This window comes from Petaurus breviceps, unplaced genomic scaffold (genome assembly GCF_028583685.1).
Source record: "Petaurus breviceps papuanus isolate PSGF00001 unplaced genomic scaffold, PetGlider_PUasm1.0 118, whole genome shotgun sequence".
Classification (NCBI taxonomy): Eukaryota; Metazoa; Chordata; class Mammalia; order Diprotodontia; family Petauridae; genus Petaurus; species Petaurus breviceps.
This window is the reverse complement of record NW_027185616.1, coordinates 10,012,387-10,039,966: the sequence shown is the minus strand read 5'-3', so window position 1 is coordinate 10,039,966 and position 27,580 is coordinate 10,012,387. Positions and strand designations below refer to the sequence as shown.

At 42.4% G+C, this 27,580-nt stretch overlaps 1 long non-coding RNA gene across 2 annotated transcripts in view; it reads left to right on the top strand.

The window, feature by feature from the left end:
• Positions 1 to 3,185: 3,185 nt before the first annotated feature.
• The window catches only part of LOC138159714 (uncharacterized), a 38,043-nt gene continuing 13,648 nt past the window's right edge, over positions 3,186 to 27,580 (top strand). The window contains exons 1-2 of one of the 2 annotated variants that reach the window (XR_011167955.1): positions 3,186 to 20,431; positions 23,616 to 23,735. This is a non-coding gene — a long non-coding RNA (uncharacterized lncRNA). Of the gene's footprint in view, positions 23,736 to 27,580 lie in introns of both variants that reach the window. The other variant, XR_011167954.1, reaches the window with a different exon arrangement.

Below are 27,580 nucleotides of genomic sequence, written 5' to 3'. Positions count from 1 at the left end.
TCAGAGGAAAGGCATTGGTCAACTCCCTTATTTTACAAATGAAAGAACTGAAGACCAAGGAAGTTAAGTGGCTTTGATCAAGGTCACATGGGTAATACAGTAAGGGTCACAGGATAGAAGGAGACTGGCTCCTAGGTAGCTGGGTGTCAAAGGACTCTGGGCTTGGAGTCAGGAAAACCTGAGATCAAATCCAGCCTTGGTGTGTGTGTCCCTGGGCGAGTCACTTAAACTGTCTCAGTTTCCTGGACTGTAAAATGGAGATAGGACCTACCTCCCAGGGTTGTTGGGGATCAAAAGAGATGATCATTGAAAAGTGCCTCGAACACAGCAGGTGCTTAATAAAAGCTTGTTTCCTTCCTTCCTTTGCCTTCAGAGCCAGTGAGTGCTGTTTCCTGCAGCACCATCCTGCTTTCATTCTTGACTCCCTTGAACCCATGAGGTTTCAGTTGCTGTGGTGAAGCGACTTTACACACCAGAAAGGAAATTCAAAGAGCATTTGTCAGCCTAACTTGGATTCATGGGAATCTAGGGCCCTCTAGAGGATGGAGGATAAGGGGTATCTTGTGTCTGGTTTGATTTTTCATTTTGGCTCACGCCTCAAACTAGACCAAGAATACAGTACGTTCCCATTTGATTTGTTTTTGCTTGTGACAACCACTGTGACCAACAGAGGACAGCAAATACATTTTTTTTTTTTTTTATGATCAAGGGAATCTTCTTCAATTCATACTCTCCAGAAGTGTCACCCTGGGTTTCACCGCAGGAGCCTGGCTCTTTAAAAGATAAGCCTTCCTTATCTCAGTAGTCCTCCTGGAAAAGGAGGGAGGGAGTGAGAGGGGGGTAGACAGGGAAGACTTCTGAGAGCTTCCACACCAAGTTTGTCGAAGGTTTGGGAGATAGCAGGGAGGAAGATGGGGGAGGGAGGGAAGCAGAGGCAAGTTAGTTTCAAAGAATTATTTATTTGTTAATATTGCTGCTTACTTAAGTAGGGCCCTACACAGTCCCCGGCTTTCCTTCCTACAATTTGTGATTTTGATTAAGCACAGGAGTTAAAAGCCAGAACGTTTCCAATTCCAACAAAGAAGATAAAGAGAAAAAAAAGTGAAGCCTTTTTCAGGGCTCCAAGTAGGAAACAGTTTCTCCTTCCCCCTACCTCCCCACCTCTTAAAATATCTTGACAAATCACTAGCATTGAAGATTGGCGACGTAAGGGGCCTATTTGGGAAACACTCCCCACCCACCCTTAACTTTTTGATGGGGATTGGGTAGGTATTTGTTAGTGTACTGAAAGGTACAAGTGCTTTCTGAAAGTAATCCCTGTATTCCGAAAATTAAAAGTTTTTCTGGAAAGGGTGTGTGTGTGCAGGCAAGTCTAATTACCCCCATCCCAGAAAATCGGAAAGCCATCGATGGAAGGGCAACGATAGCTGAGTGAAATTAAACTGCTACCTGCAATAATAACCCTTCAGGAAGGTTCTCAAACAGAAGCATCACCTTGCATGCCTACCCTGGCAATGAAAGGTGCCTGGGGAGTTCTGTTCCACATGCATACTTCTGACTTAGGAGGAGCCGGGCTATCCCCCACGGCTTTTGTGTTGATGTCTCCCTCATTTCTAGGAATGCCCCAGTCCTGTTACTATATTTGGAGACAGCTTCTAGGAAAAAGCTCTCCCCCATCTCCACCCCAACCCCCAAATCACATTCCCCTTACTCCCAGGCTTTGCCTATGTCTCGGGTGCTCTGGAGTCGCGCTAGCCACCAGCACCTCCGGCCCCCGCCCCTGCCAACCCCAGCCCAGCCCAGATCAGCCCCCGCCTCTCCCAGCCCGTGCTATAGGGCGGATGGCCTGGGTCCCGGCTCTGGGGCGCTGGGCAGCTTTGCAACAACGTAGCAGAAAGGAGAGTAGAGCCGAGGAGGGGAGGACCTGGTGCTGGTTGGGGCGAGAGGGAGGGGGGTAGAGGGGAGCTGTCTTTGTGGCGGCGCTGGAGGTTGAGCGCAGCAACATCTCCCCCTCTCTGTAAAAAGAGATGCCTTTTGCACTTTTAATTTTTATTTTTGTGGGGAAAGGGGCCTTCCTCGGAGTGAGGGGTGTGTATATGGGGGAGGGTGCTTTTATCCACCTCTCACTCCTTTCCTTTGCCCTTCCTGCCCCCGCCCCAGGCGCACTGGAGGTGGCCTCTGGGTAGATCGTGGCGTGGTCGCGGTGAAGAAATGTTTGCGGGGAGCCTGACGGGGCGAGATGGCAGAATGAGTCAGGGATCTGCTGGGGATCGAGGCGGCACCCGGGCCGGGCGGTACGGGCTGGCGGCTGGTTCCCCCCCCGCCCCCGCCCCCGCCCCAGCCCCCCCCTTCCTCAGCAGTGACAGGCGGGGCAGGGGAGCGCTCCCTGCAGACCCTCCAGAGAAGGGATTCGCCGGTAAGTGCCCCCCACCTCCTCCCGCTTGGACTCTTCTCTTTCTGCATGGCACCCCCCGGGGGACAGAGCTCGCGGGAGCGGCAGGTGTGGACCGCAGCGCGCGCGGCCGTGGGGGCTGCAGCCGGCGGCGGGGCAAGCAGGAAGGGGGCAAGGTGGGGAGGGCGGTTAGGGAGAAAGGGCCGGAGAGTCCGCCGGGACTGGGAGAGAAGGGGTGGTGCTGGCCGCAGTCCGCTCGTTGGATTTCGCCCAGAGTGTGGGGCGGGGGCTGGGGAAGGGGCGAGGAGCTCTGCCCCGCGGCCCCGGGGCCCGGCGCCCAGCCGCGGTGGGCAGAGCCCGTTGGTGGGGTCTGCACGGAGTAGGCAGCGGGGAGCGGGCGGCGGCGGCACCTGGGCGCTCCCCGGGGACCCGGCGCCAGACGCTGCGCGCCCCAGCCTCCCGGAGCCCCGGGCTGTCACGACTGAGGGTGACGGAGGAGAGACCCCCTTTATGGGGGTGTGGCGGGGCGGGGGGCAGCTCAGGCTCGGCGCTTCCTCCTCCTCCGGCGCACTTCATTAAAAATTAATGAGGCGGCTTATTATATTGCAAACACGGCCACCTCGCCTCCCTGCGGCCCCCCGACCCCCTCCGCACCCGTGGGGTGCACGGGTTGGAAAAGAAGCGTTCCGCATGATTCTAACGATGACCCTGGGTAACAATGCCATTCAAAGAACATGCCGGCCTGTGCCAGCCTTCAGCCTAGGGATCACCCCCCCCCCCCCCCCCCCGCCCAGTATTCCCAGAGCAGCGTCCCCTTCCTCAACTCAGGATGCACACACGTGTCCGTCCCAGGCCTGGCTTAAACTCCGGGGTGTGCCCTCCAGCTGCCTAGGGCATAGGGAACTTCAGGGCCCTCTTTGAGGGACCAAGCCATGAGTCCCAGGAGCAGTAAGAGAATAGGGACCCCAAAACACATCCCCAAAAGGAGAGAGGGTGGAAGAGAGCTACGGTAAAGGGACATGGCCTAGGCTTTTGTGTGCCTGAAGTTTAAAGAGAAAAAAAGCATGTGTTACACAGCCTTGGGGGTGTGTGTCTGAGTGTCAGAGTAGAGATAAATACAAAGTTGCTTCAGCGGGACGTGGAAAATAAACAAAAAGAAAAAGGCATTTTGACTGATGAGGGCTTGTTTTCTTTTCTCCTGTCTCTTACCCACTCTCCTTCCCCAGCCCCCCACCAAGGAGAGCCGTGGAATGTGTGTCTCAGATCCTTTGAGGACACATCCATATTTATATTTTATTTTTAGGAGAAGTTGTGGGGAAACACACACACACACACACACACACACACAAAAGGGTGGGGAAAGGGCCCAGCGGCCAATTTCTGAAATATAACCACCATTGTGTTAAATTCCTAATTGGAGCTATTAAGATGGAAATAATTTACACAAATCTCAGCAACTAGCAAATTTGACTTTAATGAGAGTTAATTAAAGGCAAAAATAACTAAACTTTAGTTTTGAAATGAAGTGGGGAATTTGAATATGTAGATGAAGAGACAACTGCAGATTTTTACTTTGCTAAGGGAAATCTTTTTTGTGTCCAGTTTATCGAGGGACTGGGTATGCTAGGATTTTCACTGAAAAAAAGAAGTTTAAGCTTTCTTCAGCTGGATCCTGTTCAGATAGATTATATTTCTAAAGGAAATGTTGGCTGGCCAAACTTAAGGCATGAGATGTAAGGTTAAAAAAAAGATCTTGAAGTACTTGCCTTTATTTCAATGGAGCCATAGACATAGGCTGCTAGCCTTATAGACAGACACATATGCATTAATGACTTAGCTCTGAGTTGTCCTGAGTAACCCAAATGATTATTTCTCTGATGACATAGTAATTTCAAAACTCCTACCCATGCAGTCCCTTCACTTGTTTGATTCACTGTTGTGTGTGAGATGTACGAACTGTAGAAAAGGAGCCTCTGACGGTTGTGATTCCAGAGTCGGGGTTTTGAGGGCGAGATGAGTTTATGTTTTATCCAACTGGCCCACAAAGTCCCGCTTTTGGTGATCACTTTAATCAACAAGGGAACCAGCCCCCAGTGGCTCTTGTAGGGTGCAGTGAACTAAAACTACATGTCTACAGCATAATACTACATGCCTTGGATAAATACCTGTTTTCAGCCCTGTCTCTGCCAAAGGAAGAGAGGATTTTGCTTTATGTATACTTGTATTTTTTGTAACTCAGAAAGAATGATTGGAGATACGTAGGAGTGTGGACTTCATGTGTTTATGGTTGTTTTTAAGAACTGTGATTTTTTTTTTTAGATCCTCATTAGGAAACCCAAAAGAGACCCTTTAAGGAAGGAAAAGTGTAATTTGTGTTTCCGTAGCTTAATGCAGAAGAGTTAAGGAGATGCTTTAGCCAGCAGGACTTTTGGGGAAAGGGTGGAGAGCTAGAGCAGCATATAAAGAAGTGTTAGACATTTAAAAAACCCTCAGTGAAGTCATGAATTGTAATTACCCTGGGTTTTTCTGGTCAAAAAGGACTGACCTTTACTAGAGTTTTATTTTTATTTTCCCCCCCTCTTTGGAGAGCTTAGACTTCTTTGGGATACCTTGTTGCTGCACTGTAAATAATTTTATAAGAAAACTTGGGGCTGTCTCTTAATCAGGGAAATTTCCTTTTCAAGGCATAGGTGCTGCAATGGCAAATGCAGCATTCAGAAAGTTTACTTTCTAAGCTGAAGTTCATCTTCCCTCACTTTATTGTGGGCACTAACTTAGGAAACAGAATATCTTGTAAACTTTTCATAGTGGAAGAAAAGTGAACTGTACCTGAAAACTGAACATAAAGTACCTGATAAAAGATTGGATTTGAGATAGACAAGATATATATACATATACACACACAATGTATTTATGCAGTTGGGCCCTGGCAAAGACTAAATTCTTTTCCTCGCATAAGTTTTTCTTTTTAATATGAATTCACAGCTATATTACTCTACTCAAAGCATAGTGAAGAAACACTGTTCTTAGTGGTTAGCAATTCACTGTAAGGTATTTAAAATGCAATTCTGACTTCTCTAAATGTTATAGTTCTGCTTGTTAAATCATATTTCCCTTTGCTAAATAAGGACAGGGGACCCACTTGTCTTCATGACATTTTTTTCCAAATAATATGCCATACATGAAATCACCATATCATAAGTAAGGTATACAGCCACCATAGAGGAATTTAAGCAAAATGTTCAATTGCTCAATTACTAAGTAGACAAAATCAGGCAGAATTTAATGTGTAGTTAATATGAAACGCTTTAGGTGTTGATGTTAGCATTCGTAAGAGCACAGTCATTGTTTATATACAGTATGCTGAAACCGTGCATATAGTTATGAATACATTTAGTAAACTTATTTTCATTTGAATCTGGAAACAGGCACTTTAAAGAATATTACAAATGAGTCATTTTCGGTGAGAAGGCACCATTAATCAGTGCTAAAAAATTTGAGTTTTTTGTGTTCTTCCTCACGTGAAAAACAAAAACAAAATACTATTCAGTGTTACCTGCTTATACAGAGTGAACACATTTTAGTCTCTCTTGATCTCTGTGTGAAATGTTTCATTATGTAATTTTAATTCTTCATAAGGTGTTAATTTAGGAAAATTTAAAAATATACTTTGAATTTAGTTCTCTATTACATACAAACCGTATGTAGCTTAGAAAAAAAGGAGAGCAGATTGTCTTGATAAATGACTAGATATTGACAAGCTTAATGTGCCCTGGGTTTATAATATATTATTTTAAGATGAGAGGCCTAACTCAGTGCAAAATAACTACCTTAAAAAGAAACTTATATTTGTGATTCAAAACAGTAAACACTAGGAAACTCAAGACTGAGTGTGAGGGACCAACCCACCCCTTAATTCCTCTTCTCCCATCCCAAGGCCTTATCGTTCTTAAGTTTAGAATAGAATTTTTTTAAAAATCAGTTTACTAATTGTGGGGCACACCCACCTCCACTTTTATTTTGAGTTGAAAGACTGATAAAATGGGGGGTGGGGTGGCTTTTAAAACAGGAAAGCAATCTTACAGGAGTTTGCAAAACCTCTATTTACCTTAAAGACCCTAGATTGACAGAAATGGCCAATCACCATCATTCAAATCATTTTGGGTCATCAGTAATTTTGCATTGTTAGCCTTGGCTCTGAAACCCAGGGTAAAACAAATTTCTCCACTTCTACTTTTCATATGTACTTTACTCAGAATGAGTTAAAAATAAAACCAAAAAAGAAAAATTTGAAAATGAACATAGCTCTTTCATAGCAAGTGAATATTCCAAGCAAACTTTTTACGGCAAGCAATAGGTGTGAGAAGAAACTGTGTTTAAAAAGGAAAGGGGTATCATATAACGCAGTAAAAAGTGAGGAAAAAAGGAAAGAATTGACACAGTCCCCTGACTATTGCCTGGTGATGGGAGCTGCCCAGCAGGTCTGATCTTCTGCAAAATGCACAATAGGTATGCTGGTCAGGGAAGTCAACATTCATGTCCTGCTTTCTTAGTGTGTATTCGGGCTTTGTGCAAATATTTACAGAAAAACTGCCGGACCAAAAAAATAAAATTCCTGAGTTTAAATAATCTTCAAGAAGTCCTTATGAAACAGCTGATTTTAAGTACAAAGTGAATTGTTTGGTTTCAGTCTTCAGCAGCATAAATAGTAGATTCACCTAGAAACTTAAAGCTGCTGGTGCTAGTGTTAGATATTGGGGAAAGCTTCTGTAAAAGGTAGAAGCAGAGAAGCTACTTCAGAGTCTTCAATTTGACTATGGGAAGAGGATGGCAAATGTAGACTTTTCTGTATCATTTAGTCTGAGCAAGGGCTAAGTCAGTGGGTGATTATCCAGCTCTACCCTGCTCTGTTTTCTAGCATACACACTTTGCCTCAAATTGAGCAGTTCAGAAAATTAGAAAGCCCTGAGACATGTGTAGAATAATGTTGGGCCTTCTGGTACCACCACCTAGAAAAACCTCCACTTCTGACAGCTTAGAGACAAAGGTCACATTTTGGTCTATACGATCACCCAGTGAACTGTTTGCAGTCCAATTTACTAGTTGCGGAATGGAGGTGGAGGGGCTGGGGAAACAAGATTGATCAACAGAAGTCAGCACTCTACTAAAATACCAGGATCAATTTTCTTTGGTCTGTGAGCCATCTCAGAGCAATTGCTGACTGAGAGCAGCTTTATGGGTCCACAAGAGAAAGCCCCAGGTCTGCAGCAAAGCTTCCGAGAACATCAAGGCTCTTATACTGTCTTTTTACTGTCTTGATTATCCAGGTTCACATGGAATCACACTTTGCTAAGGGTGAGTTTCAAAAAAAATCTTTAAGAAAAAGTTAAAAAGGATGTTATCCTAGCTTGAGACAAATCTATTCCCTGGTGAGATCAAAATTGGCACTAAGAAATTTGGTAGCAGACCTGTGCCTTTAACCTCATGTGTTCTGAGTGACAAACCAAGACATACGATGTTCCCTGGGGAGAGCATAACAGGAACCTTTTTTGGCTTTCCAGAAATACTGTTGCAATAATTAAATTTGGGGATTGGGGGTGGGAGGGTGAGGAGGAAGGGTCAGAGAAGGAAGGAATGGCACTTTGCCAGCAATGCTGTTTATAAATCTAAGCTACTGTGCACTTAGACATCAGAAAGTTCAAATCCATGAAGACGTCCCAGTCCATTTCAGTTTATCAGTGTAGAACAACAGTCAGTCACACTTTGGCCTTCAGATTACACAAGTTGGCCAGGGTTGTTGGGGAGAAAAGGGATTTGAAGAGTAAGCGTGTCATCCCAGTTGCGCTGGGGACAAAGGGACGTGGACGGTAATTCAGCTCAGCTGGTGAGGATGAGACGTCCAGAGGAGAAAGCAATAGTGTTTGTGTACCTGGGTACTGTTATGTATGTCCCCGTTAGTGTTTATTGGGGCAGTTTAAACCAGCTTTCCTTGAACTCTGAAGCTGGCCAAACATTCGGAACTCTCTGCTGACTAGACTTTTCTCCACCCCTGCTAATGAAAAGCCTCATGGGTCCTAAACTTCTCAAGGTCTCAGAGTGTGTCTTAAAATAGGATTAAAAAAGGACGTGCTGGACACCATATACTGCACTCTATTTGGCTTCAAGGTCTCTGAATGGCAGCCTCTTTAGTGGTCCCCAAATTAAACCTGAACAAGATATTTTATATCCTACTTTACACAATTTCAGAGAATAGACTCAAAGACCACCAAATACTGTGTGTATATATATATGTGTGTGTGTGTGTGTGTATGCATATGCACACATATGTATGTCTATACACGTGTGTATGTACATGAACACTTATATTTCCATCCACTAGCTCTATGATTTTGTTGGTATATTGGAATTGCTTTAACTTTCTTTCTTTTTTTTTTTTGCCTTTTGGAGGGCAGTTGGGGTTAAGTAACTTGCCCAAGGTTATGCGGCTAGTTTTTTTTTGTGTGGGTGTTAAGAGTCTGAGGCCTTTACGGAACTTCGGTCCTCCTGACTCCGGGGCCAGCGCTTTACTCACTGTGCCACCTAGCTGCCCTGCTTTAACTTTTCAAGAATGTGTTTATGCCAACAGCCCTAAGAGCAAGGTAGTATAGGTATTACAATGCCGACTTTAAATTTGAAGAAGTTTTGGCTCCCAAGGGTGAAGTGACACATAGCAAGGAGATGATATAAAGCCAGTTCTCCTCACTTCAAGTTGAATGCTCTTCCCATGACACTCTGTGCCGTTACTCTAATTGCAGTGCTAAATTAGCAATATTCCCTGTCAGAAATGGCCTGAATTGGTCTCCAGTTTTTGGTCTTTTATCTTAGCTTGACCCTATGGTCTCCCCATAGGGTAGTGATTTGACTACCACAGATGCAGGTATCTCTTTTCATTTGCTGCCAATGAGTTGATGCCATATGATGTATATAGCAGAGCCAAAAGAGATTTTTTCCATAGTACATTCTGTGTTGTGGATTTTTACCTGACTTTTAAATTTTCATTATAAGGAACCCTCCATTCACAGATTTCATGGAGGCTTTTTTCAGGAACTCACTATAATGACCTGGTGACATAGGAACCACAGCCTGCAAAGTCAGCAAGTGTCTCTTTGGGCATCGGTCCCCTTGGGATGAGTGTTAACTGGAGTCACCAGGATTCTGGTTAGTTCATGCAGCAACCAGTGTCCTAAATAAAGGCCTTATTGGCTTGAATGCATTCGTTCTCCACCCAAAATCTTTCATATACAGGGAAAAAATTGCTTATTCAAGGTCACCTGGGTCCATTGGAGAAATTGAGATGTGGAAAAGTTAAAGTTATTCTCCAGTTACCCCATAAATCAGGGACAGATCTGGAAAGGGAAATGGAAGTATTGTCCTGGATTATTGATCCCATCTTTTCCCTTTTCTGAAGCTCTTAACTAGCCCAGAATCCAGCCTGTGCTTACACCACGTAGGCTTCATATAGTGTTTGAAAATGGAAAGTGAGCCAAAGGCTTAGGACATTTTCATCCACACTTATTTATACATTGACTTTTCCATGTTCCATAAGGACTATTTATGGATCAGCTGCCTTAATGAGATGGTTGAGCTTGTTGGTGAAATAACCAAGGACTATTTATATATTTTCATTTGATTTTTTAAAAATTATCATGGTTTCTTTTAACTACTCTGGGATTCCAAACACTTGATTTTCAAAGTTGCCTAGGGCAGAAGTTAGAAAGGGTAACTGAATGTCTCTAAGTATCCACTTTGATCCATTATAAAGTGATCCAGATAGATCATTTTACTAGGGAAAGAGAATAAGCACATATAGAATGTTATATTATTTGTGATGAAAGTTTCAACTGTTGTTTAAAAATGTTTACTTCTAACTTTTTCCCCCCTTTTAGCTTTTGCTCTGGATGTTCCAGCGTTTACCACTTCCTGCCTGGCTCATTACCGCAGGGAAAATGAGGGACTTTTGGGGGCAGATGTGTTTCCATTACACTATCATAATGCCCCTAAAAATCCTTATTACTCTTGCAGTATTCATCTGTATCTCTGGGCATGGTTCAAGCTGCTGGGAAGATACAATTCTAAGTGATGAATTAAAAAAAACTTTCTAACACATACACAGACACATCATGTCTTATATTGAGACATGACAAAACTGATAAGCCTCTATTACTAAGCAATAGTTTCAAGTTGAGGGGCTGTGCAATCCCCCCCAAAACTGAAGTCATTTGAAAAATGCAATCAAGTGTTGATCACTGTCAAAATTTGCTTTGGGGTGGGGGTGTTTGTGTGGGAATGGAGAAAAACAAGTGTTACCTGTTTGACAAGACTAATCTCACTTTTGAAATTGCTTGATTCTTCCATGAAGTTAACCTTTGGCGAATATGTCTCACCGATTTTTCTGCACCCAGTTTGTCGTTCCCTTCTCTTTGCTGTACAGACTCGTTGATCCCAAGCTCTGATCACAGATGGATCAACTTTGCCTGTGAATAGCATTGCTCAATATGTCCAAGGCTGTCCCAAGCCCCAGGGAAACATCTACGCCCCGCCTTCCTGCCCCATGCCCTTACTTGCTTACCAGCACCAGTGAGAAGATGGCAGGTGTGAAAGTACAAGTCCAAGAAAGTTTTCTTTCATTCTTCCCTGCCATCCCATATTCCAGATGCCCATCTCCCTTAGAGGGCCATGGATTCTCATATTCAGTCCCCCGTCCTTCCCCCTCTCCCTCAAAAGACAAAAAGCAACTGGCAGGTTTAAAGAACTAAGGCAGCAGCTTCAGTCCCGACTGTATCCCAGTGGTGCAGGGGCACAGTTGAGAACAGGATAGAGATCTTCTGAAATGCTCTCACCAATGGGGAGATCAGCCCTGGCTGGAGGAGTTGGGGGTCTGTCCCCTAGTCTGGTGGTGGGTGTCAGGGTCTATTTTTTGCCACCCTGAGACAGTGGAGTGAATAGAAACAGGTATCTGTGTGGTTGGGTTTGGGGCGGGGGAGCTTTTGCATTGGGTCCTGGCCCTGGATTCTGGCTTCCTGGGAAAGCTCACAAACCCACCACGATCCGTGGTTCTGCAGTGAAGCAGCACCTTCTGCAGCTCCCTCAGAAGCAGCTGCTTTCACTGGGGCCACTGCCGCTGGCTGGTTTCACTTTCTGCTGTGTCATGGGGGTGAGGGAGCCGTGGGGGGAGGAAGGCCAGGGAAAGCTGTTCTCAGAGACAGCTGCCAGCTGTAGTCTTTGGGAGTTTCCCCAGTCTTTCATACAGCCCTCCAAAGCTCTGGTTGAGGTGCTTCAACTTTGTATAGCAAATACACGCTGATGTGTGCTTCTGTGGGGCGGGTGGTGAGAAGCAAACTGACCGCAGGAGGGAGGGGGAGGAAAGGGTGTCCTGGGCCCAGGGCTGGGGGCATGCGGGGCTGCCACAGCGGACTCCAGCATTTCTCTCTGTTGTTGTACGAGTGGCAAGAACCCAAAATAAGAAAAGTCACTGTGGGGTGGGGAAGGTGGGGCTAGCATCGCCACTGGGGGATTTTTTAAATAATTTTTAATGGCAGTATATTTGAAAGAATATTGTGCAGGTTGCTGGAGCTGTCAAGTTGATCTGTCTTGACAGCTGGTTCCTTGCTGATATCTTGTCTGAAGGATTCCAGAATGGGGTGTGTGTGTGTGTGGTGTGTGTGTGTGTGTGTGTGTGTGTGTGTGTGTGTGTGTACCTACATGTTTAAGTTAAAGGTAAAGAGCTCCTCTGTCGAGTCTGACAAAAATACTAAGAAGCTACTCTCTGGCTTACTTATGAGATCCCCATAGCTGATGTTCTGGGGAAGAGTTAATAAGGTTCTTAATGAATTTAAGTTAAAGATAAAGAGTATCCACCATTGTCAAGTCTGACAAAAATAAAGGAGTCTGATATCTGGCTGACTTAGGAGGTCCTCAAGAGTGGAAATTCTGGGGAAGAATTAAGAAGATCCTTCACAGGAACAAAGGGGAAGAGGGTTAGTTAACGTGCAGGTCAGAGTATGAGTCAGAACCATTGTCCTGTCTCAAACATGCACCAACAGCATCTTCTGGAGAGTTGAGAATTTATGCTAGGCAGATGTCAAAGCCACAATGCTGGCACCGGCTCTACCCCAAACACACTTCTGGGTGGTTCCCCAAATAAATGTTTGAACACAGGTCCAACAATCCCTCCCTTTTCCCCTCCAAACAAAATAAACCCACATTGCTCTGGGTGTTTAAAAAAAGCATCCAGTTAGTCACTGGACAATAAGTTAAGTATACAGGTGAAGTACTTGACAAGGTATAGACTCAGATTAAGAGAATCAGGATCCAGTTAGAGCTGGAAAAGACTTTGTAGATCAGTTATCCCAATGCCTTAATTTTGCAGAGGAAGAAACTGAGGTCAGAGTTCAGGAAATGACTTATCCAAGGGAACATAAGTTGGTAAGTTAAGTGACTGAGCCAAGCCTTAAACCCAAGTTTCAGACTCCCAAATCCAGCACAGGGTTCACTCTACCATGTTTGACTTAACGAGATGCTTTAGTGGAAAGAATACCAGACTTGAAGCCAGGAGACCTAGATTTGTGTGTAGCATATGTATAAGATAGGGTAAACTGAATCTCGGAAGGGTCAAGAGACTTACCCACGTTCGTATGTCTAACAAGTAGTGGTGCTGTGATCAGACTCAAGTCAAGGTCTTCTGTCTTCCTTGTCTGCATTCTTTATACTATTCTGTACCACCTCTCTAAAGAAGTGTTTGTTGAATTCAATCAAATTAAATTTATTCACAAATATAATGTAAATTACAAGAATTATTTGGCACAATTACCGGTAAATTCATGGAACCTATTACTCCACCCCACCCCCAAAAGGGGTGATACAGATAGAAAATATGAATGAAAAGTAAGCTTTTCTAATTGGCTCTGCTGCCAACCAGCTATGGGATCTTGGGCAAGGTATTTAACTTCTCTTGACCTCTGTAAAATGGAGAGGTTAAAAAAGATGATTTCTAAATTCTCTTCCAACTCTACCCTACATTCTATGCTATTCCAGTCAACAGATACTATGCCCAGTAAAGAGCCATTTCCAGTGCCTTTCAGAATGTTATAATCCATTGATAGCACTTTGTAAATTTGCAGTAGTCATTGACCCTTTCTTACCATTCTCCAAAGCAACAAAGCAAAGAAGGAGCCTTGATGGTAGATGGAGGTTCTAGACCCTACAGGTTGAATTTGCTGACTCTGGGTTACAGTGAGTGTCAATGGGAAGCTTTGTAACTTTAAAGGCAGTCCCACCCCACCCCTCCAAAGCTCAGTTTCAAGATTGTTCAACTAACACAGGTGTCATCCCACACCCAGGGCCATTCATGTTTTAAAAACTCAGAAGAACAATCACAGAAACTCCAAGAGTCTCATTTCCCCAAATTTCTACATTTCCTTAACACCAGAAATTCACTTTCCTACATCAAATATTTTAACTCAGGTCATCAGACTTCAGTAATAATAGCTGACATTTTATATGGTACCTTGAAATTTAAGTGCTTTTAAAAAATGTCTTATTTGAATCTTACAACTGTGAATTAGGTTCTATTAGTATCCCCAACTTATTTAAGAGAAAGTAGAGACAGAGAGAGGTTAAATGATTTGCAACCAGAATTGTTCAAAACGGAATCTGAACCAGCCTGGCTCCAAGGCCAGGTCACTATCCATTATACATACTAGTTCCATAAAAAATTTTAGGGTGTTTTCCCATTGATATTTATCTTCTAGTCAGATTGTGACCTAGTAAAGATAGGAACATACATAAGAGACAGAGGAAAGTTCAGCTTGCAGGACTATGGCACAGGCTGACTGTACCTTACTTTCTTCATGCACTCTACACTTGAGCCCAAATGTTCTCAGAGTGTGGTCTGGGAACTTCAGATCCTTTCAGGGGGTCCACAGAGTCAAAACTGTTTTCATAAGAATACTAAGATATTTTCATTTCCAGCGTGATAAACATAAATAGATATATAACCCATGTAAATAAAGTTCTTTGGGGGGAAGGTCCTCAATTTTTAAGTGTCCTGAAGCCAAAGAGTTTGAGGACTGCTGCCCTAGTCAAAGTGGACTATTTGACATGCTTCAGATGTAACACTTCCACTCCCGTGCCTGGAGTGTTTACCCTTCTCATCTCTCATTTTTGGAACCACCATTTCCTTTCCAGGCTTAGTTCAAGTACCACCTCCTTCAAGAGAGCTTTTCTGAAGCCCATTATTTGTTAGTTCTTCCCTTTAATCACTTTATTCTATATGTACCCTCTCTTTATCGGTGAACACACTTTTCTCACCCACCCCTACCCCCAATAAATTTTAAGTTCCTACAGGGCAAAGATTGCCTCATTTTGTATTTGTATTACAGGACCTAATACACTCCCCCAGCACATCATAGGAATCTAATAACTATTGGTAGATTTATTGATTGATTTATATATACAGTCAAATGCTCATCCTTTCAGGATCTGTCCTACATCCATCTACAGACAGATACGTACAAGTGATAGCACCTGAGTTCAGAATGTTAGTTGCTTTGGATTTTTTTTCTGTTTGTAGTAGAGATCAGGCAGCCAGGATAGGATCCAAAAGGAAGATTATGATATGTGGATATAGGGAGGGAAAACAAAAAGGATGGATGGGTATGGGAAGTATTTCATATTTTTCAGGAGGGTAGATTTGAAGCATCTCAGGGAAGAGCTCTTAAGTGAGGTGACACTTCGGGGTGATTTCCTTTTTCTGAGTTTTGCATGAAAAAAGGGCAAAGGTGGCTACTGGAATTCACATTCTTCTGAGGTTTGATTTTTAGTCTCTCTGAGTGAAATCTTTAGGTAGATTTATATTCTTTTAAACACGGTTTTCATTGTGTCACTGCTTCTCTGGTCAAAAAACTTTCAGTCCCTTCCTGTTTCCTTCCTCAAGCCTATACTCTTCCATTTGAACCTCCATAATCCTACCCTATCTATTCAGCAGCCCCACCCGATTCAGTCTAGCCAATGTCCTTATTGGTTCACAAACACCCCAAGCTTATTCCTGCCTCCCAGGTTTTCCACCAAGCATTTATTAAATGCCTACTGTATGCCAGGAACTGTACTAGGGAGTTGAAGATAAAATAGTCCCTACCTTTAAAGGACTCATTTAAAGGTTTCTTAAGGGAAACAACATGCACATAGATGAGTGACTTCGAAATGTATGTATGATCAAGACCAAATAACACTGGGAGCAGGGAAGGGCCTGTAATAAATAGGGGTTGAGGGAAGAATCAGTAAAGGGCTTTTGTAACATGTGGCCCTTGAGCTGAGCCTTATGATCCTCTTCTTTCCCTGGAACTTTTAACAGGTTCTCTTCTACCTAAGGAAATCCTACTCCACCTTTAAGGCCCAACTCAAGTCCTCCTCCCCGGACATTTTCCCTAATTACTCCCTGATTTGCATATTACTTTATAATTTATACCCCATAGGATAAGCCTTAATTATCTGTTGTCCATCATTGTTCACTCGTGGTTCACCTATTCTAGCCTTGTCTAAATTGTCTAATTATCTAAATTGTAAAAATACTTGAAAGCTGAAACAATTTCTTAATTTCTATATACCTCGTATTCCCTTAGGCACAGGCCTGTAGCCTCTGCTAAGGACTATTGTAATGACCTCCTAATTTACTTCCTTGCGTCCAATCACTATTCCTTTTTCCAAGCCAACATTTTGGCTGTCAAAATAAATACTCCTAATACATGAGTCAGTCCTCTGCTCAAAAACCTTCTGTGGCTCCCTACTATTACAAACTTCTTAGCCTTGAAGTTAAGGTATTCTATAACTTGACTCCTACCTACCTCTCTAGCCTTATTTCATGCTATCCTTCTTCACTCATATAACATCCTAGTCAAATTGGTCTATAGACTGAGGCAGAATGGCTCAGCGGGAAGAGCTCTGAGACAGAAGGCAGAAGACTTGAATTCATGTACCTCCTCTGATGCTTCTAGGGAAGTCACTTTACCTATCTGGGTCTCAGTTTCCTGGGGCAGCTGGTGGGGAGTGGATAGAGTGCTGGGGTGCTAGAGTCATGAAGACCTGAGTGCAAATGTGGCCTCAGACCCTTAACAGCTATGCAATCCTGGGCAAGTCACTTCAACCTGTTTGCCTCAGTTTCCTTATCTGTAAAATAAGGATAATAATAGCACTATACCTCCCAGGGTTGCTGTGGGCATCAAATGAGACAATAATTGTAAAGGGCTGAATGCAGTGCCCATATAGCAGCTTAGTTATTATTCTAAAATGAGGAAATTGGTCTAGAGCAGTAGTGTCAAAATCAGATAGAAAAAGGGGCCACTAAACCATACATAAGGTTCCCTGTAGGCCACAATTGACTTAGAAATCCATATGTTATGGAAATGTTTATGTGATTGCACATGGATAACCTATATCAGATTGCTTATTGACTTAGGAGAAGGAGGGAGGGATAGAACATGGAGCTCAAAACTTTTTTTTTTAATGTTAAAAATTGTTTTAATATATAATTGGGGGGAAAATATATAAGAAGCAAAAAAGAAGCCCACATATTAATATGATTTATGCTTTATTATATTTTCCTTTATTTTGTTAAATATTTCCCTATTACATCTTAATTGGTTCAGGCCACATTGGGGAATATTGCAGGGCTGCATGTAGTACAGCCATTGGCCATGTGTTTTGATACTTCTGGTCTCTATAACTGCTAAAGCTCCTTTCAGCTCTGAATCTATAACCCTATTATTTGATCCCACCCTACACACTTCCGTCTCTAGACATTTTCTCGGTCTTTTCCACATGCTTAGAAGATCCTACCTCTTCTACAGAAATCCATCTCACCCTTTATGATCAACCTTCAAATGTTACTCCTTGATGCCTGGTGGTCTTTTCTTTCTGGATTTTTTTAAAGAGCCCTTTTGGGTCTTTTGCCTTTATCACATTCTTTCTTGTTTGTGTTGCCTTTGTGTATGCATCATATGAACTGCCTGAGGGCAGAGGAGTTAGGGTGCCATGAGCCAGAGGACCTGGTTTCAAATTCCACCTCTGCTGCTTACTTACTATCTGCATGGCCCTGGGAGGTCACTTAGCTCTCTGAAGCTCAGTTCTCTCACCTATAAAAGGAAATCATGGCACCAAAGAATCTCTTAGGGCCCCTCCAGCTCTAAATTCATGACCTTTTAACTTTGGTTTTCACAGTGCCTAATAGTATGAAGTGGATGCTTAAATATATTATTTAATGGAACTAAATTGAATTGAAATGGATAAGTGGGAGTAGGAACTCAATAAACTCAATAAATACTTTTTGAGTGATTGAACTCTGGGTTTTTTTGGTATGTTTTTTAAAAATTCTATTTCCTTGATATAACTTGAACAGTCATGAAAATTTAGGCTGTTTTTGCCTAAGAAACCAGAAGAGCAGAGAGACCTTTCTGTTCTTTCCCAGAATCATGTTGTTTAGAGACAAAAATTATTGATGCTATTTGTAAGCAATTGTATGCAGTTTGTGTATAAAGACACAATTTTAAAGGTTTTGTGTGTGTGTGTGTGTGTGTGTGTGTCTTAGATGGGAGAAAATGAATTTCAAATGAGGCAAGTGATTTTTCAACTCGAACCTGACTGAATAAAAACATCTAAAAGAGTCAGGATCACATTGTGAAGAGATAATCTGTAAAATCTCATTGGTTTGGGTTTTATAAACAGACAGAGGTTTCAGGAATGATTCCAGAAATGAGTGTGTGTGTGGTGGGGGCAGGGGGGTGGGGTGGAGTGGCGCAGAGCTGATGGGGAAAGGAGTAGAGAATACTGTGAAATGCTTATATTTATTTCTTTAGGGTGACTGGAACTCAAATATAATCAAAACATATTTTTCTTTTAATTTATATAAACAAATTTGTTCTCAGGCTGACACCATTAATGCCAGATTTCTGAGCAAAGCCCAGTTCTACTGTTATATTATAAACGGCTAGAGAGAGAAGCTGAGAATAAAAATTCTGTTATTACATTAGTTTATAGAGTTGAGCTGCTGGGTGTGTGTGTGTGTGTGTGTGTGTGTGAGTGTGATCTATTCGTGCAGATAACCCAGCCAATACTTAACAGAATGGAATGTAGAACATGTAAAATCTGAACAATGGGAAATTTCTACATTTACTGAGAGGTCAAACTTATACCAACCTTGTGCACCCATCAGTTGATTTAAAATAAAAGTTTCAAAGAAGAAATAGATGAACTAAATGAAAATTTGGCAAGAAATGATTGGATTGTAAAGGGCCATGCTAATCCCAAATCTAAACAACCTACAGTTCTTCCTCAAAATGGGATTAAATGAACTTGTTATCTGGAGCGATTGCTTAATTTATTGTTTTGTGACAGGATCCATAATGAAATACAGTCTTGGTAACTGATGACACTAACCAGTAGTTAACTGAACCATCTACAAAGTGAAATGAGTGCCACTCTCAAGCAATCTGAATCTTTAGCCGACTTGTCAGTTTTACTGCACTAATTTTCCAGAAGAGACTTTTAAAAATGATTTATAGGCTAGTTGCTGCCTTCTGTCTACCTTCCTTTGAGAGAGTGGGACTTTGGGTTTTGGAAACAGCGAAGATGATGGAATCGGTTCCAAACACCATGAAGATTTATTCACTTGGACCATCACACTCAGAACTATGTTCCTTACAAAGGTAATTCTGTAGAGACCCTACCAGGGTACCCCACTGCACTGCTTACCCTTTGCCCTTTCCTTCCAGTAGGCTCAGCAAAGAACTTTCATTTAAGGAAAAAAATGCTTTACCTGGGGTCCACAGACCACCCCCCACCCCCCAACGCAAGGGATGCTAGGGTAGATTTCAGTAGGTCCGAGAACTTGTATAAGGAAAAAAGGACATTTTTATTTTCACTAACCTCTAATTGAAATTTAGTATTTCCTTTCATTATGAATGTAGAAAGCAAACATGATTCTAAGAAGGGCTTCACCAGATTGCTGAAGGGGGTCTATGACACACACATACAAAAGTTGTTAAAACTCCCAGATTTAGAGGAAGAAAATTAGTTCCAAGTGCGGTGTTGAAGAGGAAACACCAACATTTCCCCCCCCTTTTTCAGCACACCCCACTTGGTCACCACAGACATCTCCAGGGCAAGCCTAGACAGGAATCTGCTTGAAGATCCAAGATAGTCTTTACCGCCCTGTTTGGCCAAGTCATTTCCCCCTCCACCTCTGCAGAGCCTCTGCCAACTACAAAGCAGAGGAAGAGCTATCAGAGTCCAGAAGTCTCAAGTCAGGCATGCAAGGTGTTGGAAAGAGGGCAATTTGCCAAAGTCTAGAAGTGCAGAGACAGCAGCAGCTGCTGCTTTCAGATAGCCTTTGGATTATGCCCTTAGCTGAGCTGCAGTGGTATGTGGATTCCACTTAGAAAAACTGCCTCTTGGATTTTTAGGTGGCTTTAAACTAGCCTGACCCACTACTTCCAGCTCTCAATTCCTTTTATTCACCTCCCCCACTCCCTCCCCTGTCTTCTTTCATCCTCTGTTGCAAAACTGAACTCCGATATTAAGTTAAATGAGCCTAGATATTAGAATACAAGTTCAGGCTTCCAGGGACTGGTGATACATTATTTCACATTTTTATTTTTCAGAGTGCTTTCACATCCTTCACATTTCTTCCAAAATCATATTTCTGATACATTATCACCCCTGCTTAAAAACCTTCAATGGCTCCCCCAACTACTTCCAGAGCACATACAAATGCCATAGCTTGGTAGCCAAAAAGTCCTCCACTATCTAGTTCCCAGGTAATATTCTGAAGCTGACAATTCTTTATTGCTAATGGAATTAACTCTCCTCTAAGCATTCTGTTTTCCAGTGGAAGTGGATTATGATCCACCCCTCAGTTGTCTCCTGCCACCATACATTTGAACAGATTTGAAAAGGATTCCTTTCACATCTCTGCATTTTGAAGCCTTCTTCTTTCAAGGATCAACTCAGGTACCATTTTATCCACAAAGCCTTCCCTGATACTTCCACATAGAGGAGATCTCCTCTCTTGATCTCTTATCCCTCTCTGTAGAACATGCCTTATTCATTGATCATCTTTTAACTTGTATTTATATAGTAGATAGTAAGCTTCATAAGGGCAAGAATGGTGTTTTTCTGTTATCTTTGAACCCTTCCTTATCTAGTTGAATTGAATTATATTAACTGAACCTCACAATAACCCTTTAAGGTAGACAGTGTAGGTATTCTATGGTTACAGAATTTTAAAACTAAAAGAGATTTTAGAGATCCTTTGGTCCAGTGCCCTGTGAGGACTGAATATAAATGACTCACTCATAGTCACATAGGTAGTAACCAAGATAGGATTTGACCCTCGTTTTCGGATTCCCAAAGCCAATGTTCATTTTACTCATAATTATTATCCCCCCCTCATCTTAATGGACAAGGAGATAGAGGAATAGTTTAAATTACTTGCCAAGGTTATGGTATCAATCTCATGAACTGAGAGCTGGTTGGGATACTGGAGGTCATCTGATCCAACCTTCCTGATTTTTACAGCTGAGGACAGTGAGACCAGACAAAGTTATGTGACCTGTCTAATGTCAGAACTTAACTAGACCTCAGTTTCTGAGTTACCCTCTTGTGGTCTTTCCGTTAGAATGGCGGTGTCAGACAGGGTGGCCCACAACATTGCCAAGTAAAACCCAAACCAGATCAAAATGTAATTGGAAAATATTTAATAAAATAAATAGGACAAATAATAATCAAATAATAACATATAACAGGGATGTGTGTATGGTTTAGCGGCCTTCGTTTCTCTTTGAGTTTAACACTACTGTATTAGACAACCATGGGGAAGGGTTCAGGGTTAATGGGTGGGGCAGAGATAAAGTTCACCATAATTCCCTGCCATCTTGGTGAAAGGATGTATTAATGTCTGGACAAACGACTCTTCTTTTAATGAGTTTTGTTTCCTCAGTCCTAAAGCCCTGAATTACTAATTATTATGCCCAAATTCCACTTATCTGGGATCCAGATACCCAGAATTTATTTTCATAGTACTCTAGCCTGTCAGGTAAGGGATGTAAGGTCCAGATTTATTTCACACCACTCCCTTATGCATCAATCCATATGCATTTATTAAGCACCTATGTGCTAGAAAAGAAAGTACTGTACCAGGCACTGGGAATACAAAGAATCCTTTTATCTGCTAGAGGAGACAGCATGAACATACACAGCATACACAGGTGATTACAAGGTAGTTGCAAAATAAATACAGTGTTTTTTGAATGAGGGAGAGGGAATCAGAAAAGCTGTCATTTAGGAGGTAACATTTGAGCTGGGTCTTGAATGAGATGAAGGATTCAGAGAGACATAGGTGAGCCCGGCAATAGGACAAGTACTGCAAAAGCAGGGAGGGAGGAATTAGATTGCCAGGTACGAGGAACAAACAGTAAGGCCTCTACTCCAGCTTGGCCAGTGCCAGGCTTGGAGTCAGGAAGAACTGAGTTCAGAGATGGCCTCAGACACTTACTAGCTGTATGACCCTGGGCAAGTCACTTACTCTTGTTTGCCTCAGTTTCCTCATCTACTGAAGAAGGAAATGGCAAACCACTCCAGTATCTTTGCAAGAAAACCCCAAATGGGGTCATGAAGAGTCAGACATGACTGAACAGCAACAGAACCACAACAAATTAAGGATTTTTGACAAAGGACCTTACCTATGCAAGGTGTCCCAAACTTTTTATGCTTTAGTAGGCAAAACTGCTTTATTTCATTTATGCATTCCAACCACCCTGTGCAAGGGGTGCTAATTTTCCCCCCATTGTGCAGATGAGGAAACTGAGACCGAAAGAAGCTAAGTGACTTGGCCAGAGGCACACAGCTAGTCTGAACCGGGATTCAGACTTAGACTCCAAGTCCACCATCCCATCAAGCTGCTCTGAAGGCTTCTCTGTTATCCCTGACCAGATTTCCTCAACTTCCTTCTTGAAATTTCCCCAAATATTCTTACTTCTCATATGATACCTGCAGGGGTGACAGTCTCCCCTGCTCCTCTACCCCCACAACAAGATGGCAAGCGCCTCAAGGCAGAGGCGTTTTATTAATTCTTGGATCAGTCACAGTCTCTTGTACATAATAGGTCTCAGTAAATATTTCTGAATGAATATTTGATGTTCACAGAGATGTGTACTCATTAGAGAGGGGGGAGCAGCAGGACCACAGTCTTTGAATGCTATACTTCATTACTTGACATTATGGAGGGTGTTCAGTTTGCCAAAGCACCCCCAACCTGAGGAAAACTGAATCATGTTAGACTGGAGGCAGGGAAAAGGAAGGAATTTGGAGAACAGGAGATGACATTTGTAAAATAATGATAATAATTGCAATGTCTTTGACTAAAAATGCCCTGTGAGGCAATTTAGTTATGTCATACGCATTTAAGTCCCTTTTTTGATGATGAGACACTCTTAGAATTCTGAAACGTCTCCTGAATCATCAGAGAAAGAGTTTATGCTGAAGAGAAATAACTATATTCTAATTTCTTTGAAAATCTGTAGCCTCAGAAAGTAATATATATGAATTCTCAGTTAACCGGAACATCCAACTCCTTAGCCAAAACTGGAGGGGGTAGGGTGGGAGGAGGAATAGATTCCATTTGGTCATGATAGTAGGATTTGTAGCATTTTAGAGCTGGAAGGGAGCATATCCAAGCTAAAGGGGACCTTAGGAATCATGTGATTTTATGCTTTTATTTTAGAGATGTGGAAGCTTAACACCCAGAAAGGTTGTGGCCTATCCAAAGTTACTTAGGTAATAGCAGAGTCAGTAGCTTGAATTCACAGCCACATTGAGAAAAGGGACAAATAAACCCCATATGATAAGGAGAAAATTAGACTGGGACTCTTCCCAGCTTCCTGCCCTAGTTCATTAAGTCCAACAGCTTACAATGTTACTCCAAGTAATTGAGAAGTTGTAAAGAGGGAGGGGAGGAGTAGAAAAAAGGCATGGCAGGTGTGTGTGTGTGTGTGTGTGTGTGTGTGTGTGTGTGTGTGAAGGCATTGGTGATCTAAGCTATTTCAAGAATGCCTTTATTTTAAAAAATATCCATATTGACTTTTTTTTGTTTTTAACATCATCTTTATTTTACAATATATTTCTCCCCCTCTGAAAGAATCATCACTCATAAAGAATTTTTAAAAAGGGGAAAAAAGACTCATCAAAACCAACCAATTCATCAACTACATCTAACGTTCCATGAAGTATTTTGTACCCTATGGCCTCTTACCTTCAGGTATGCCTTTTGTAAAAAATGTGCATATAAATGGTCTTCTGCATCATTTAGCCTAATTATTATATGGTGTGTGTGTGTGTGTGTGTGTGTGTAGGTAAGTTAAATGGCATCTCAATCTAGAAATATAACAGCAGTCACATCAGTGGTTCAAATTTCAGGCTACCTTATCTCCTCTGTTGCCATATCCCTTTAAATTGTCTAAGAAAAGGTTTAGGGAGCTAGGTGGTGCAGTAGATAGAGCACTGGGCTTAGAATCAGGAAGACTTATCTTCATGAATTCAAAGCTGGCCTCAGCACTAGCTTTGTGACCCTGGGCAAGTCACTTAACCCCATTTGCCTCAGTTCCTCATCTGTAAAATGACTTGGAGAACAAAATGGTAAACTACTCAAGTATCTTTGCCAAGAAAATCTCAAATGGGGTCATGAAGAGTTGGACATGACTGAAAACGACTCAACAAAAAAAATGGAGAGGTTTGTATAGGGGTGATTGTTAGCTTTTGGAAAGATGGCTCATATGCAAGAATGTTGTATTAAAAGAACGCTAGAAATCAGGGCTCTGATGTTCTATCCTTAGTTGACTGAACTTCTAGATTACTCCCGAATGTCCTCAGATTGTCCTAATGCCTCCTGTGGCACCAATGTGTCTCCAGCCCTAAATAGCTGACGGAGTTGTTTTTAGCATGTGCTTTCTTCGTTTTCACCATTCCTTGCCTCTGCTTATATCTCTGACAAAGTGGACTCTTTCCAAAGTAAAAAGAAAGTTAGAGCTGCAGCTTCTGAGACAAAATAGGTCCCTCATCTTCTCTTTCCTTGTAATTAATACGGAAAAATGTTTATTACCTGCCTTGGCTGTAAAGGTAATAATAAAGACATGTAGTAGTCTTATTACTTTGCTGCCAATTCCCTTCTTGGTTTTTTTTCTCCTTAAATTAATTCCAGAGTTCTTCCAGATTTCTTGTTGCTAAGCTCTAAAGTCCTAGTTTTTAAAATGTGAATGCTAATTGGCAGAATATAATTTTGATGCTCCAATGAGACTTCTGTTGCAGAGAGGAGTGTCTACATTGCCTTTTGCCCACGTTTTGTAATTTTCAGACTGATGTTATGAAACGTGAAGGTCTTTGTCTAACTCTGCAGAACCTGTTCTCTCGCTCTCTCATTCAAGTCTGGGCTGTCTGAGGAATCCAGGTCTCCTAAAATTCTCGAAGGGAAATCTTTAGTATCTAAGATATTGGGCAAGAGCTCAAAGAAAAAAGCGGGACATAAAGTAAACTTCAACTAACAAGACTAAAATCAGGACAAGACTTTCTCAGAGGGCAGTAGGGTATTTGTCTAGGGTCCTGGCTGTAATGATAGCTTATCCCTGATGTATTCTTCTGGGCGGGTGGGTGCATCAGGGCCTGAACCCTTGGAAACTATGCCCCATAACCTGGCATCATGGAGATGTGTCATTTGTACTTTGGACGTGATTTGAAGGGCTTGGCAAGAAATGTCCCTACCAAAAGATAATTAGGAACAAAGGAATGAAAGGTACAGAAAGGTAGATTAAAGTTTAATGTAAGGGAAATATTTCCCAACAATTTGAGAGATTCTGTAACTCAGAACCCACTTAGGACATTTACTGTCTAAGTAACCTCAGGCAAGTTACTTAACCCCCCTCGCTCTCAGTTTCTCTATCTGTAAAATGATGAGATTAGATTTGGCAACTTGTTCTTCACTCAGAATACTTCCTCTGACTCTGTGTAGTTAGTTGTGTTGACTGTCCCCCATGCCTGGAATGCTTTCCCTCTTCATCTCTGATTCCCAAGATTCAGATTAAATCCTACCTTGTGCAGGAGTCTCTCACTGATGCTCCCTTCTCTTTAGAATTACCTTGTATGTTCATCATTCTTTTTGTGCTTTGTCTCATCTTAGAACATGAACTTCTTGAAGGCAGGAACAGTATTTTTTGCCTTTGTATCCCTAGCACTTTGCACAGTACCTAGAACATAGTTAGTGCTTAATAAATGCTTATTAACTTACTGACTAGATTGTCTCTGAGGTACTTTGGACCTGTGGGGGAGGGGGAGAGCATAGACCAAAGAGATAAGTTCATGGAAAGGAAGTGATATTTATAAATGACATCAGGGTTCTAGATCAAAAACTCCCTGGAAGGGCAATTCTGGCACTTCCTACCCTGATAAAGCCTCCCATATCAGACACTGAGATAGGGCCCATCCCAGTCCTTCCTGTAATGTTATGCCAGTGACTGGAAAGGCTCCAGCAAACCCACCTGGTTCCCCTGCACCAGCTGGAAGAGAAATGGACTCTACCCCTTGGGTTTCTTATAAGCTTGGGGGCTCACCCTTGGATGTGAAACAAGATGAAAGTCAAGTAAAAATAATTTGGTATTTGGTCAGTGTAGGGCTTTGATTTTTATGGATATTTTGGTGTCTTATTTGAACCCCAGACTCAAAGGAGGACTCTTGCCCCAGCAGTCAAATGCTTAGCTGTTCTTCCGTAATGATTTCCCTCAGTTCTGGAACATTGACCTCAACTTGTTAGCCTCCAGACTAACCTGCCTAACTGTCTTTGAATTTCATTTGTTGGCCGTCCAGGCAAGGGTTTTGGGGTTTTTGTTTTCTTTTGGTCTTTAGGGAGATCCAGTCAAAGCATAAACCTCAGCTAGCACTTAACAGCCTATACTGCACAATGTCGTCCTTGATGAGACACTGCGTTGTATTGTTTTCTTATTGGTTCATGTGTGTTGGCCTTGCTTCCCCAGGCAGGCTGTGAGATCCTTGAGTTCAGAGACCATGCCTCACTTCTCATGTGTTGCCCAACAGTGTTGGGCACATAATAAGAGCTCAACAAATAAATGCATTTGGGTTTGATGAGGCCACAAAATAACAGTGATTTAACACCAACACATGACTCTAAGCTCCTTAGAAAGTGGCTGAGTCCTTCTTTCTCTTCCCTTTCAGTCACCTGGCGCACCACCCTCTTCTTTGGGGCTGGATTCAGCAGTCTGGCCCCACCAGACTTCTCTTCAGCTGGCTTTATATAATGCCTTTCCCAGATCTGAAGAGATAATAATGCTTTTATATCTCTGCTGTGAGTATGTATGTCTGTGTGTGTACTGGTAAATGTTTAACAACCAGCTCTCCAAAAACACACAATATATTTTTAAGTGTAATCTGCACTATTAACATTTCCTCCATCACTTTCTTAAGTCCAGACAACCAATAAAACAACAAGCGAACCCTAATTTATAGCCCATTTGCCAATTCCAGAGTCTTCAATGCTCACACTGAAAAATTTAACAATCTCCTTTCTGGAGCCGTTTGTGCTTGCTCCAGCATACACCTGGACCATGTTACACTAACATGATAGCATTTGTTTTTCATTCAGCCACCGGTCTGTGCCTGAGTCAGCAAGCACTTGCAAAGTCAGAGAGCACTAAAAAAAAAAAAGTATTTCGAAGAAAATCCTCAACACAGAGATTTCAGCCCCACTGCAGAGCCTATTCCAGAGAGAGCCACAGTGGGCACACAAAGCGTGACTTCAAAGGAAACAAGATTCATGTCCAAAGGGCCACCACGGGCTTCTGAGCTGCTCCCCTGACCCCCCCCCCGCCCCCAGCACCAGCTACAGGCATTTGGCACCAGCCCCCATCACTAAGCAGAGCAGAGGAATGTGTGTAAACAAGCTACCTTGTATTTCAACACTCACATGGTTTGCTGTTTAACTTTTCAGTGGAAATCTCAGTTGTTGTAACAATTTTTAGTATTTTGTTACTAACTTTTAACCATGCGTGAGGTGGGTTGCTGTTGAATGGCAGGAGATGACAGCTTTACAACAAACCCTGA